This window comes from Dendrobates tinctorius, unplaced genomic scaffold (genome assembly GCF_039654945.1).
Source record: "Dendrobates tinctorius isolate UK_male_01 unplaced genomic scaffold, ASM3965494v1 ptg000057l, whole genome shotgun sequence".
NCBI classification, from domain to species: Eukaryota; Metazoa; Chordata; class Amphibia; order Anura; family Dendrobatidae; genus Dendrobates; species Dendrobates tinctorius.
The window spans coordinates 2,722,404-2,737,129 of record NW_027361725.1 but is presented as its reverse complement, the minus strand read 5'-3'; positions in this window follow the sequence as shown (position 1 = coordinate 2,737,129).

The window sequence follows — 14,726 nt, the reverse complement described above, 5'->3', positions numbered from 1 at the left end:
AAGTGCTCACCACACATCTAAATAAGTTCCTTAGGGGTTCTCGTTTCCAAAATGGGGTCATTTATGGGTGTTTCCACTGTTTAGGTACATTAGGGGCTCTCCAAAGGCAACATGACACCCGCAGACCATTCCATCAAAGTCTGCATTCCAAAACGTCACTACTTCCCTTCCGAGCCCTGACGTGTGTCCATACAGTAGTTTTCTCCCACATATGGGGTGTCAGCGTACTCAGGACAAATTGGACAACAACTTTTGGGGTTCAATTTCTCCTCTTACCCTTGGGAAAATAAAAAAATTGGGGGCTAATTGATCATGTTTGTGGAAAAAATACAATTTTTTTATTTTCATGCCCTGGCATTATAAACTTCTGTGAAGCCCTTGGGGGTTCAAAGTGCTCACCACACATCTAGATAAGTTCCTTAGGGGGTCTAGTTTTCAAAATGGGGTCATTTGTGGGGGGTTTCCACTGTTTAGGTACATTAGGGGCTCTCCAAAGGCAACATGACACCCGCAGACCATTCCATCAATGTCTGCATTCCAAAACGTCACTACTTCCCTTCCGAGCCCTGACGTGTGTCCATACAGTAGTTTTCTCCCACATATGGGGTGTCAGCTTACTCAGGACAAATTGGACAACAACTTTTGGGGTTCAATTTCTCCTGTTACCCTTGGGAAAATAAAAAAATTGGGGAATAATTGATCATGTTTGTGGAAAAAATACGATTTTTTTATTTTCATGCCCTGGCATTATAAACTTCTGTGAAGCCCTTGGGGGTTCAAAGTGCTCACCTCACATCTAGATAAGTTCCTTAGGGGGTCTAGTTTTCAAAATGGGGTCATTTGTGGGGAGTTTCCACTGTTTAGGTACATTAGGGGCTCTCCAAAGGCAACATGACACCCGCAGACCATTCCATCAATGTCTGCATTCCAAAACGTCACTACTTCCCTTCCGATCCCCGACGTGTGCCCATACAGTAGTTTTCTCCCACATATGGGGTATCAGCATACTCAGGACAAATTGGACAACAACTTTTGGGGTCCAATTTCTCCTGTTACCCTTGGGAAAATAAAAAAATGGTGACTAAAAGATCATGTTTGTGGAAAATATACGAATTTTTTATTTTCACGCCCGGGCGTTATAAACTTCTGTGAAGCACTGGGGGGTTCAAAGTGCTCACCACACATCTAGATAAGTTCCTTGGGGGGTCTAGTTTCCAAAATGGTGTCATTTGTGGGGGGTTTCCACTGTTTAGGTACATCAGGGGTTTTCCAATCGCGACATGGTGTCCGATCTCAATTCCAGCCAAAAACGTCAAATGGCGCTGCTTCCCTTCCGAGCTCTGCCATGCGCCCAAATAGTGGTTTACCCCCACATGTGGGTTATCAGCGTACTCAGGACAAATTGCACAATAACTTTTAGGGTGCTGTTACCCTTGGAAAAGTAAGAATTGAGGGTGAAAAGATCATTTTTGTGGAAAAAATATGATTATTTAATTGTACGGCTTTATGTTATAAACTTCTGTGAAGCCCTTGGGGGTTCAAAGTTCTCACCACACATCTAGATAAGTTCCTTAGGGGGTCTAGTTTCCAAAATGGTGTCATTTGTGGGGGGTTTCCACTATTTAGGTACATCAGGGGTTTTCCAATCACGACATGGTGTCCGATCTCAATTCCAGCCAAAAACGTCAAATGGCGCTGCTTCCCTTCCGAGCTCTGCCATGCGCCCAAATAGTGGTTTACCCCCACATGTGGGGAATTAGCATACTCAGGACAAATTGCACAATAACTTTTAGGGTCCTGTTACCCTTGGGAGAATAAAAATTGGGGTGAAAAGATCATTTTTGTGGAAAAAATATGATTTTTTAATTGTACCGCTGTACGTTATAAACTTCTGTAAAGCCCTTGTGGGTTCAAAGTTCTCACCACATATCTAGATAAGTTCCTTGGGGGGTCTAGTTTCCAAAATGGGGTCACTTGTAGGGGGTTTCCACTGTTTAGGTACATCAGGGACTCTCCAAACGTGACATGGCGTCCGATCTGAATTCCAGCCAATTTTGCATTGAAAAAGTCAAACGGCGCTCCTTCCATTCTGAGCTCTGCCATGCGCCGAAACAGTCGTTCCCCCCCACAAATCAGGTATCAGCGTACTCAGGACAAATTGCACAATAACTTTTGCAGTCCAATTTCTCCTGTTACCATTGGTAAAATAAAAAAATTGAACCTGAAGTATTTTTTTTGTGAAAAAAAGTTAGATGTTCATTTTTTTTTTAAATATTCAAAAAAATTCCTGTGACGCACCTAAAGGGTTAATAAACTTCTTGAATGTGGTTTTGAGCACCTTAAGGGGTGCATTTTTAGAATGGTGTCACTTTTGGGTATTTTCTATCATATAGACCCCTCAAAGTGGCTTCAAATGTGATGTGGTCCTAAAAATAAAATGGTGTTGTAAAAATGAGAAATCGCTGGTCAACTTTTAACCCTTATAACTTCGTAACAAAAAAAAATTTTGGTTCCAAAATTGTGCTGATGTAAAGTAAACATGTGGGAAATGTTAGTTATCAAGTTTTTTGTGTGCCGTATCTCTGTGATTTAAGGGCATAAAAATTCAAAGTTGAAAAATTGCGAAATTTTCAAAATTTTTGCCAAATTTCCGTTTTTTTCACAAATAAACGCAAGTTATTTGATTGAAATTTTACCACTGACATGAAGTACAATATGTCACGAGAAAACAATGTCAGAATCACCGGGATCCATAGAAGCGTTCCAGAGTTATGACCTCATAAAGGTACAGTGGTCAGAATTGTAAAAATTGGCCCGGTCATGAACGTGCAAACCACCCTTGGGGGTGAAGGGGTTAAAGACAGAACCAAATCCTCATAATTGTCCAAAGATCTTATTAATAATTTTCTAAGGATGCTTGAAGGTAATCTTCTAAAGATTCAACAGAACATCTCGTTGGCAGTCAAACAGATCCTGAAGATCAAAAAGGTGCTATACCTAAATGAAATACAATAGCAAAATTATAATTAAAATCAAACATTGAGAATTAAAAAAAAAAAAAAAAAAAAAAATAATAAATATATATATATATATATATATATATATATACACACCCACCCACCCCTAAAAAAGATGCTACTCAGATCAATATTAAACTACAAAAAAGAAGTAAAGCCTAAACTTTCGTTTAGGCCTTGCGGGCTCATAGTACCCAGACGATAAATCCATTGACTTTCTTTTTGGGCAAGGGCTCTACTAAGATCCCTGCCCCTAATGCCCAAAGAAATCAAGTCAATCCCCTTTATCTTCAAACCTTTGGCATTGCAATCATGATGTTGTTTAAAATGTCTTGGTAGGGTTTTAAGCATGGTGTCATCTTTACTAGTTTTGGCCTTCTCGATGTCCCTCACGTGTCCCCTAGTTCTAACTTTAAGTTCACGTGTGGTAAGACCTATGTAGATCTTACCACACGGACATTGTGGGTGATAGATTACGCCTTGTGAGGAGCAGTTAATATGTTTCCTTATTTTAAATATTCGGGAACCATCTTGATTAGCAAAAGTGCAAGTTTTTACAAGATTCAAGCAACCCTTGCAAGTACCGCATGGAAAAAATCCCAATTTTCCGGTGTTTTTATTCATTCTCTTTTTACTCTCTTCTGAAACATAATGACTATGAACTAAGGAATCTTTCAAATTTGTAGCCCGTCTAGCCACAAACGAAGGGGCTGATGGTGAAATTTCCTTCAAAATGGGATCAACCCCAAGGACATGCCAAGGCTTTCAAAATGGGATGAGGAGGTGAGCCTCACTAAATTAAAAAAAATTTCAACAGGACACTGCTGATTTTGAGACTGGGAAGGTCTTCAAATGGCAACAGAAAAAACAGTTTACCCATAGACAAAGATCACGAGATCCTTCAGAAACGTCTGCTTCTGGAGCTGAGAGCATTGCCTCCACTAGTGATAATGAACGCCGGAGGGATTTTTCACTTAGAAGTGGCAATCAGAGAAGAAGATTTCCGGAAATGTTTAAGTCACAAAGAGGAAGAAAGGGAGATGATCACTTTAAGGTAGTTAATCTCTCAGACCATAATTTATCTATGATACAGTTAAATGAATTGGAAAAGGGCTTAACATTCTCACCTTCTGTTAATATTGATTCATTTACAGCGGTAAAGGATACCCATTTATTTTCACGTAAATTGATACTTAAGAAACTACACTTTAAAGCTCAAAGTCAGGATATTTTTACTACAAAAGAGGAAATGGATGCTTTGGAAATCTTGAGATCTCTTGAAAATGAAAATACCATGAAACAGGTAAGTACAATTCCAAATCATCTATTCGATAAGTCCAAAAAATTCCCAGCTTTGGGATTGTGCCCTGCAATTGATACTTTCACCAAGTTGGTGACTAATGATATTGAGCTTTTGGCTAGGGATAAAAGAGGAAGATCCAATTTTACCAGAAATGAACGACTAGCCTTGGAAGAGCTCAAGACATGGGATGATGTCATATTCAAAGAAGCTGACAAAGGAGGTAACCTTGTGATTTGGCCGACTAAAATGTATGAAAATCAGGCCAATATTCTCCTTAGCGATACAAATTGTTATCGCAAATTGACATTTAATCCCATGTCTTCTTTTCAGGCTAAACTAGTCAGTATCTTGGACAGTGCCTTTTTGCAGGGTTTAATCTCAAAGAAACTGTTGGACAATATCAGAAATCTACAGCCCAGATTGGCAACTTTCTATTTAATCCCTAAACTCCACAAAAATCCTCTGGATCCACCTGGACGCCCCATCGTGGCAGGTAATTCAGGTCTTTGTGAAATCATTTCAGATATTGTGGATTTTTTTCTTAAACCTTTGGTTGCTGATTTACCGTCATTTGTGAGAGACACCACATCCGCCTTGCAGCGAATTGATCAAATTCAGTTGGAACCCAATATGATGCTTGTCACGGCGGATGTGGAGTCTCTATACACATCTATAAAGCATATAGACAGTTTGGCGGCCACTAAATGGTTTTTAGGCTCTAGTAATATTGATCCCCCATTGCTGACCTTGTCTTAGTATTATTGGAATTCTTATTGAATCATAATGTCTTTACATTCAATGGGGAAATTTTTTTACAGATGCAAGGTACAGCGATGGGGGCTTCCTGTGCCCCGGCTTACGCTAATCTGTTTTTAGGGGCATGGGAACGGAGTATTTTTCACGATGACATCATCCAGGAAATGGACTTAGTCCATAACTGGATGAGGTACATTGATGATATATTGTTCATTTGGGAGGGTACTAGTGATGGTCTGAGTGCCCTTTTTGATAAGACTTAATCGAAATGATCTCAATATAAAACTTACCTACAAATCAGGTAGAAGTTTGGAATTTTGGATATTTTCATTACAGTTTCTCTGGATGGTAACCTAGAGACAGATATCTACCGTAAACCCACGGCTACCAATTCATTACTATTGGCACAATCGTCACATCCTAAGTCTGATCCAAGGAATACCCGTAGGACAATTCTTACGAGCCAAAAGAATATGTTCTGACTCTAAAGCTTTTGAAAAACAATCCGAAGACCTGACTAGAAGATTTTTTGAAAGAGGATACAGTGGGAGATCCATCAAACGTGGATTTTTTAGAGCTTTAAAAACTGACAGAAATCAACTTTTGTATGGGCAATCAAAAAATAAGAAGGAAGATGGAGATTTTGACAAGGTACGGTTTATTTCCACCTACAACCGACAATGGCAGAGTCTTACTGGGATATTAAGAAAGCATTGGCATGTCCTTGGGGTTGATCCCATTTTGAAGGAAATTTTACCATCAGCCCCTTTGTTTGTGGCTAGACGGGCTACAAATTTGAAAGATTCCTTAGTTCATAGTCATTATGTTTCAGAAGAGAGTATAAAGAGAATGAATAAAAACACTGGAAAATTGGGACTTTTTCCATGCGGTATTTGCAAGGGTTGCTTGAATCTTGTAAAAACTTGCACTTTTGCTAATCAAGATGGTTCCCGAATATTTAAAATATTTAGGGGTGGGTGGGTGTATATATATATATATATATATATATATTTATTTATTTATTTATTTATTTTTTTTCTCAATGTTTGATTTTAATTATAATTTTGCTATTGTATTTCATTTAGGTATAGCACCTTTTTGATCTTCAGGATCTGTTTGACTGCCAACGAGATGTTCTGTTGAATCTTTAGAAGATTACCTTCAAGCATCCTTAGAAAATTGTTAATAAGATCTTTGGACAATTATGAGGATTTGGTTCTGTCTTTAAATAAATGGGGAATGGCTTATATAAGTTTATGTATATCTGTCTGTAATCAGCATAGCACACTTGCACTTTATATTTATATTGTGAATATGATATATATTTATTATGGTGGTTCCTTTTTTTGTATTTTATTTTTTTATAAACAAATCTATTATGGGTTGTATATTTATATTTTTCTCTATATGTGGTTCATAAACACCAATCACTTTATTATTATTATTTTTCTATGGTCACTTTAGAACCTTAAAAATTATCATCACTTTAAGGTATATTTCTATTAGTATATATTATTAATTTTCTTTCCATAATATTCACGTTGTTATTATCGATTTACTTGCACAATATTGGCCACCTGTTATTTCTAGATTATGCGCCTGTGTGGAGACTGGTAGCACTGTTTACTTCGGTGAGCGCTCTTATATTGTATCGTTTAGCCTCTGCTTGCGATTCAATGTGAGCGCATCACAAGAAGTATTTTTCCATCCAGTTGCCCAGATCTGCGCATGCGCTGCCTGATCTAAGGATTAACATGCGATGAGTCAGACACCCCTGTGACGTGTATGATCCTGATTGGTGCTATGGGGTATTTAACATTCACTGCCCACTGCTTGGACACGCCCCCGGAAGAAGCCCCTACGAAACACGTGTAGGGGTGAGGGAGGACACGCCACACTGCGCCACCAATGTTCCACCTACTTTAAGGTAACTTTACAATTGTTCCATGTCCAATACTTATATTGGAATTACCCAGGCTATTTTCACAAGCGCTTTTCAACTTCATGGCCGTGATCTTTCGTTATATATTGCCATGGGTATAGTGATTGCTCTTTTATTATAATGGGCATTGCCTTGGTAGTGATATTTTTGTCATCTTACATTGGGGAACATGTGGCATATGAATAAAGTTTTTTACAGACATTGTTCTTTAATAATTATATTTATATAAGTTATAAAACTTCTATCTTGCATAAATTGGTATATTTATATGCTACTGATTAGAGTGGCGATATCAGTGTTTTGTTGTGTCTTCCACTGGGCATTGCTGTTTATCATGTATTAAAATATTGTAATAATAAAACTAATATTTTTTGTAATATTGCTGGATCTCTTAATTTTTGGGTACCTTTTTGGTGTTATTCCGAATAAGGGTTTGATCCCTGGGAAATATGCAAATTGTCTTCAGAGAGGAAGAGGATACTAGAGTTCACCGCTAGCAGAACACACATGGTTCAGGTTGGTTCCAGCAAAACCATTTCTCTGCAGTGTTTTCTCTCCAGACACTAAACAACTACTGCCTTTGAAGGCCAGCTACTTAAGCCTCAGACCACACCCTGGGGTGGAGATAAGGTGGATATCCTCCCACCCCCTCTATGGATGTCCACATAAAAGTCAGCCCATTTATACAAATTAGCTGTTAACCCCTCTCTGGGTTTTATATCACTGACGCCTTTAAATGCAGTGAAACATATCTCCCTTCCAGCACTCTACCAGTGACTTTGTCACAATATGTATTTATTTATATACAGAAAAAGAAAACAGCAGCACTCTATATGAGGGCCCCGTCACACATAGCGATCTCGCTAGCGAGATCGCTGCTGAGTCACAAGTTTTGTGACGTAACAGCGATCTCACCAGTGAGATCGCTGTGTGTGACAGCGATCAGCGACCGGCCCCCCTGCCGGTATTGCTGATTGCTGTAGGAAAGCCCTGGACATATTTTTGGTCACTGGTCTCCCGCTGGCCAGCACACATCACTGCGTGCGACAGGCGGGAGACCAGCGATCAACTGGTAACTAAGGTAAATGCAGGGTTTCTAAGCACTGCGCTGTGCTTAGAAACCCTTTGTGTACATTAGTTACCAGCGCGCTGATGCAGGGAGCTGGTAACTAAGGTACAAATCGGGTTTCTAAGTGACGCACGTCCCTTAGAAACCCGATGTGCACCTTAGTTACCAGCTCCTTGCATCAGCGCACTGGTAACTAATGTACACAGCGACGCCGCGCTCTTGGCGTCGCTGGTCCTGATCGCTGGTGAAGCTGCCTGTTTGACAGCTCACCAGTGATCATGTAGCGACACACCAGCGATCCTGACACGTTGCTATCATTGTCGGGATCGCTGGTGAGTCGCTATGTGTGACGGGGCCTTAAGCCAAGATATATGCAATCACTGAAAACATTGAGGCTGTGTGCCCAAGTAAGCGTTTTTTAAGCATTTTTTTCCCCTGCAAAAACACTTAAAAACGCATACATTAAGCATCCCATTCTTATAATGCATTCTGCAATTTTTGTGCACATAATGCGTTTTTCTGCAAAAAAAAGCATCGCGGAAAAAAATGCAGCATGTTCAAAAAACGCATTTCCAACTATATTCTATGAGAATGTGGATGCTGCGGAAAAAACACACATAAAAAACGGGGGGAAAAAATGCTTTTTTCCTGGGAAGGAGTCCGGTTTTTAATCAGGAATTTTATGCATACGTGGGTACATAGCCTTAATCTAAACTATTATTACTCTGTAAAATGTACTTACAAAAACTTATCTATTTGAATTGTAGACTCATGGCCCGGGAGAGACATGTTTGTCCATTTAACTGTAGGTCAATAGCTCAAGAGAGGTATGTACAATAGAACAGGGACCCATTAGAGGAAGGTCACCTTGCCGTGGTTGATGGTCAAACATGAATTGGCCAATATATGTGCTAAGAACCTTCATTTTTTTAAGTACGTCTTGCTGAGTAATAATTGTTTAGATTCAATGTTTTCAGTGTTTGCATATATCTTGGCTTATATAGAGTGCTTCTGTGTTTTCTATTTTATATACTGCAGCTATCGCAGCTTGTACCTGTTCACACTTAGGAGATGCTGGTCAGGTTTTCTCTCTCTCTCTCTCTCTCTCTCTCTCTCTCTATATATATATCTACAGCTCTGGCAAAAAGAGACCTCTGCACAGTTTTATAAAAATCAGCTTCTCTACATGTCTGACAGCCATTCCATTCCAGCGTCATTTGAATTCCAACCAGAGTACACCTCATTCTACTTAATGTGCTTCTGATTAGGTGATCACCTGAACCAAATCTTATTTAACAAAGGAAAATATAAAAAACCCAGCTGTGGTTTTCACAATCCTCTTGCAATAGGCCAAGCTGGATGGCAAAACAAGAGCTAGTAATATCCCAAAAGTGCAGCTGGGGTCACACTGCGTTATGGCAGTCGGTTAAACAGACTGCATTACACTGTGGTATAACGCGGTGTAAAGCAGTCCTTTAACGCTGCCATAGCCCCCATTATGTGGCGCATCGCGACGCATGCCGTAAAGCAGCATGCGTTCGTGACGTGCCGTCATTCACTGACGGAGCCTCGAACGCGGCCTGCAGCGTCTTAGGCTCCGTCACCGCTAGTGCTGATGAAGCATCAGCGCTAGCGGTATAGCATAACGCATATTGCGTTAGGCTATAGCGTTAACGTAGACCGTCATCGCTATGCATTGAACGGGTTGTGTTAACGCTATGTGAATCTGGCCTTATAGGAATGAAAAAGTAGCTTTTAACCATGCCAAAGAAGTTGAAAAGAAAAGTCTTGAGTGAGGAAAAGAAGGGCTCAATTCTGGCTTTATTAGCAGAGGGATACAGTGAGCATCATGTTGCCTCCATCCTTAAAATTTCTAAGATGGCAGTCCATTACAACAAGGCTTAGCAGCAGACATTGGGGACAACAAAACTACAGACCGACAGAGGGTGAAAACGACTTTCCACTGACCGAGATGATCGTCGTCTTATTCGAATATCACTCAGCAACCGCAGGATGACATCAAGTGTCCTACAAAAGTAATCTCAAATGGCAGCTGGGGCGAAGTGCATGGCAAGAACAGTTCATAACAGGCTCCTAGAGGCAGGGCTCAAGTCATGTAAAGCTAGAAAAAAGCCTTTCATCAGTGAGAAGCAAAGGAGAGCCAGGCTGAAGTTTGTCAAAGACCTTAAGGATTGGACCATAGAGGACTGGAGTAAGGTAATCTTCTCTGATGAGTCTAATTTTCAGCTTTGCCCAACATCTGGTTGTCTAATGGTTAGACAGAGACATGGAGAGGTGTACAAGCCACAGTGTTTGCACCCACTGTGAAATTTGGTGGAGGATCAGTGATGATCTGCGGATGCTTCATTAAGGCCGGAATTGGGCAGGTTAATCTTTCAGAAGGACGTATGAATCAAGCCGTATACAAGGTTATCCTGGAAACACAGTTGATTCCTTCTGCTCAGGCAATGTTCCCCAACTCTGAGGACTGTTTTTTTCAGCAGGACTATGCGCCATGCCACACAGCTAGGTCAATTAATGTGTGAATGAAGGACCACAACATCAAATCCCTGTCATGGCCAGCCCAATCTCCAGACCTGAACCCCATTGAAAACTTCTGGAATGTAATCAAGAGGAAGATGGATAGTCACAAGTCATCAAACAAAGAAGAACTGCTTACATTTTTGTACCTTGAGTGGCTTATGATCACCCAAAAGCAGTGTGAAAGACTGGAGGAAAGCATGCCAACACGCATGAAAGCTGTGATTAAAAATCATGGTTATTCCACAAAATATTGATTTCTGAACTCTTCCTGAGGTAAAAACATTAGTATTGCTGTTTCTAAATGATTATGAACTTGTTTTCTTAGCATTATTTGAGGTCTACAAGCACTGCATTTTTTTTGTTATTTTGACCACTTCTCATTTTCAGAAAATGAATACAAAACTTAGTGCTTGGAAATTCGGAGACATGTTGTCAGTAGTTTATAGAATAAAAGAGCAATTTACATTTTACTCAAAAATATATGTCAGAGACACCGCACTGCACTTGCTCATAGAGCCAGTGCGTGTGTCCTGAGTACAGAAGCAGTGCTAATAGATACCTGTGGAGCAGGTCAGCAGAGGTGACCATGCCTGCTTCAGGCTAATAGTGTCAGGGTCCGGTCAGTGCTGGAGGGTAAAGAGGCATAGGACCTGCGGACACTGAACCTGGATAATCTAGCACGGGACCTATGGTCATGTGACTGCAAGGGGGCGGGGCTTAGCGTCCTGTTTACAGATAGGACAGGACACCATACAACAACTCAGAGTCAGGCAAAACAGAGGTCACAGCAGTACGGGCAAACGAGGTACAGGAGGGACAAACAGACGGGTAGTCAGACAAAGCCAAAGGTCATACACAAGAGGGCAACGTGGTACCAAGGGGACAAGCAGAGAGAAGTCGGGTCACAAGCAGAGAGTCATACACGAGAGGTAGCGCAGTACAAGAGGGTCAGGCAGAACTCGTAACAGGGACAGAACCAGATCACAACCGAACAAGCAAGCAAGGTATCAGGCACAAGGCACACGTATACAAGAGGTCACTTAACTCAGCCGAGGGCAGGAGTATAACTGACACCGGACCCAGGTCCAGTGAGCACTAAATAGCCTCCTTCTGCCAGAGAGAGGCAGCACAATTAACCCATAGTCTAACCAGGACGGGTCAAAGCGAAATCCCGTCCTGGATCATGACAGTACCCTCCTCTCAATGGGGGGCCACCGGACCCCCAGGTCTCTCAGGGTACTTGGCGTGAAAGGCTCGGATCAACCGATCCGCATGAACTGATCGAGCAGGAACCCACGAGCGTTCCTCAGGACCGTAGCCCTTCCAATGTATCAGATACTGAAGGGCGCGACGGACCAACCTGGAGTCGACAATTCGTTCCACCTCGTACTCAGCCTGCCCATCTACCAAAACCGGTGTCGGGGAAGATGATGACCCCTCCCCACCGGACCTCACAGGTTTCAAAAGGGCCTTATGGAAAACATTAGGGATCCTTAGAGATGGCGGAAGACTCAACCGAAAAGCCACCGGGTTAATTGCTTCGGTAATTACATAGGGACCTATAAACTTGGGTCCAAGCTTCGCAGAGGGGACCTTGAGCCTTATATTTTTGGTGGATAACCATACCTTATCTCCGACCTGAAACACTGGACCAATGGATCGTTTTTTGTCCGCAAAAAATTTAAATTTGTCCTGGGCCTTCGTAATGTTATTCTGGACCTCCCGCCATACCTCCCCCAACCGCTGGATCGTCTCATCCGCCCCAGGACACCCAGAATTCAAGCGGGAAAATTCTCCAAAATGAGGATGAAACCCATAATTGCAAAAAAATGGAGATGTACCCGTAGACTGGTTAGTGCGGTTGTTAAGTGCAAACTCAGCTAATGGTAACACAGAACACCAATCATCCTGTCGGGCTGAGGTCAAACAGCACAGAATTTGCTCCAGAGACTGATTGGTCCGCTCAGTCTGCCCATTAGTCTCTGGATGGTAGGCGGATGAAAAGGACAGACCAATGCCCAACCTCCTACACAAAGCTCTCCAAATTCTGGACACAAATTGCACTCCCCTATCAGACACCACATTCAGGGGTACCCCATGCAACCGCACCACATGCTCCACAAACAATCTGGACAATGTTTCCGCGTTAGGTAGAGCTGCCAAAGGTACAAAATGTGCCTGCTTACTAAACCTGTCCACTACGACCCAGACCACGGTATTACCCTTGGAAGGGGGAAGGTTGGTGATGAAATCCATGGACAGATGAGTCCATGGTCTCTCAGGAATTGGCAGTGGTACCAATTCCCCGGCCGGCCGGTTATGGGGAGTTTTCGCACGGGCACAAACCTCACACGCAGACACATACTCCCCAACATCAGAGGCTAAAGAAGACCACCAGAATATTCTAGCAATGGCCTTCCGGGTTGCTGAGATCCCTGGATGTCCACCCAGAACTGAGTCATGGAACTCCTGGAGGACCTTGAGACGAAACTGAGCTGGCACATAAAGTTTATCCACCGGCTTAGCTGGAGGTGCAAGAGCCTGGGCTTCTCGAATCTCCCGTTCCAACACATTAGAAACCTCTGCCACCACCACCCCAGGCTGAAGAATGGAGGATGGAGGTTCCGGAGGGGACACCGGATCTAGACTGCGTGACAACGCATCCGCTCTGATATTCTTGGATCCTGGTCGGAAAGTGATCGAGAAGTTGAATCGGGAAAAAAAAAGTGACCATCTAGCCTGTCTGGGAGTCAACCTTTTAGCTGACTCAATGTAAGCTAGGTTTTTATGGTCCGTGATTACCGTTATAGGATGAACAGCCCCCTCCAAAAAATGCCTCCATTCTTCAAAGGCCAATTTTACGGCCAGAAGTTCCCGATTCCCCACATCATAGTTTCTCTCCGCAGGGGAGAACTTCTTTGAGAAAAAGGCGCAAGGTCTTAAATTGGTCAAAGTGGCGGGTCCCTGGGACAATACCGCCCCCACCCCCACCTCTGAGGTGTCTACCTCAACAATAAATGGTTCAGAGGGGTCTGGTTGAATAAGAACCAGGGCCGACATGAAACATTTTTTCAAAAACTGAAATGCCGCTACCGCTGCGGTTGACCAATTCTTGATATCGGCCCCCTTTTGAGTCATGTCTGTGAGGGGTTTGACCACCTGTGAGAACCCCCTTATAAATTTCCGATAATAATTAGCGAACCCTAGGAAACGTTGCAGACCCTTAATAATAATCTTTATTTTTATATAGCGCTAACATATTCCGCAGCGCTTTACAGATTTGCACACATTTTTCATCACTGTCCCCGATGGGGCTCACAATCTAAATTCCCTATCTTTGGAGTGTGGGAGGAAACCGGAGTACCTGGAGGAAACCCACGCAAACACGGGGAGAACATACAAACTCCTTGCAGATGTTGTTCTTGGTGGGATTCGAACCCAGGACCCCAGCGCTGCAAGGCTGCAGCGCTAACCACTGAGCCACCGTGCTATCACACGGTTGAACCCACTCGAGAATGGCCTGCACCTTATTAGGATCCATGCGATACCCCCCAGCAGACACGATGAACCCCAGAAAAGACAGTTCCTGAACAAAAAATAAACATTTTTCAAGTTTAGCAAAAAGACAGTTCTCCCTGAGCCTTTGGAGAACTGCCCGAACATGACCAATGTGAGCCTGTTTATCAGGCGAGTAGATTAAAATGTCATCCAAATACACCACCATAAAACGTCCAATCAAATCGGAGAACACATGATTTATGAAATTTTGGAAGACCGCTGGAGCGTTGGTCAGGCCGAAGGGCATGACCAAATTTTCAAACAACCCTTCAGTAGTGAGAAAAGCGGTCTTCCACTCATCTCCATCCCGGACTCGGATAAGGTTATACGCTCCCCGTAGATCTAATTTCGAAAACCACTTAGCTCCGGACAACTGATTGTATAAATCAGGAATAAGTGGAAGGGGATAAGTATTCCTCACAGTTATTTTATTTAACTCCCGAAAATCGAGGCATGGGCGCAAACCACCTTCTTTTTTTTTTACAAAAAAGAACCCTGCCGCCACAGGAGAAACAGATGGACGAATATGTCCCTTAC